Source organism: Nannospalax galili, unplaced genomic scaffold (assembly GCF_000622305.1).
Source record: "Nannospalax galili isolate Female #2095 unplaced genomic scaffold, S.galili_v1.0 scaffold2103, whole genome shotgun sequence".
Taxonomy (NCBI): Eukaryota; Metazoa; Chordata; class Mammalia; order Rodentia; family Spalacidae; genus Nannospalax; species Nannospalax galili.
This window is the reverse complement of record NW_008349069.1, coordinates 16839-17972: the sequence shown is the minus strand read 5'-3', so window position 1 is coordinate 17972 and position 1134 is coordinate 16839.

Genomic DNA, 1134 nt, shown 5'->3' with positions numbered 1-1134 from the left:
AAAATTGAAGTAATTCCTTGTATTCTATTTCATTACAATTGATAAGACTACAAATCAACAGCAAAAGAAACACTAGAAATACTTGAACTTGTGGAGATTAAACAACACACTCTTGAACAATGAATGCATCCTTGACGAAATCAAGAAGGAAATAAAAACATTCCTAGAATCAAATGAAAATGAAAACACCCCACACCCACGAGATACATAGCAGGCCTAAGATGGAAGTTTGGAGATCTAATTGCGTAATATAAAAACTCAAATGTCCATCTTAGTATCCATTCATGGAATCCTCAAGCATGCATCTCCTTAGCGAAGCCAGGGTCTCCAGTTCCAGCTTTCAGCTCCCTGCTCTCCACTCCAACACCAACGCTGGGCTGGTTCTACAAGGAGAGCAGTCATGGTAACTTTAGTCTGGAGTGAGGGTTCCTGGCATCCAGAATGGCTTCAGAGGCCATTCTGTGCCTTCTTAGAGTCCAAAGAAGAAGCAGAACGATCTGAGGTGGCTTTGCCCACCTAAGCACTGGCTTGTCACCTCTGCCTTGTCAGTGCAGTTCTCCTGCAACAATCAGCTTATTCTGCCCAATCAAGCTCCTGCCTACACCACTCTGGGTACAATATTTGCCTGGACAAGGCTCCTACGTTCTGTTTCCTCTTGGTAAAACAAGGTCATTCCACAGCTGCATAGACTCAGGCCTGGGAGCTGATCATGGTGATGAGGCAACTTCCTGTGCTGAAGCCTGTGTGTTCCAGATTCTTCTCCTTCATGTACAGGATGAGACTATGTGAGGCAGAGCTAGGGTCCAGGGTCAGAGCTCCCAATTCTGTACAGTCAGACACTGAGAAGGAAGGGCAAGAAAGAAGCTGATGGAGATGTCAGGTGACAGTGTGGGAAAGTGAGTCACCCAATGACCCTACAAATCCAACAAGGTGGCCCCTTTAGCACACAGAGGGTGGATGATGCTTGAGGACACTCACCACTGAGGAATCTATGCTGAATGAGGGCCTCTGAGTAGCTCAGAGGTACCAGGCACAGGGTAAGCAAAGACTACTGATGGGACATTTTCCTCCTCTGTGTTGCTGTGTCTCTGTGTCTATAGCTATTACTGATCCTTGGATAACAATGAAGTTAAT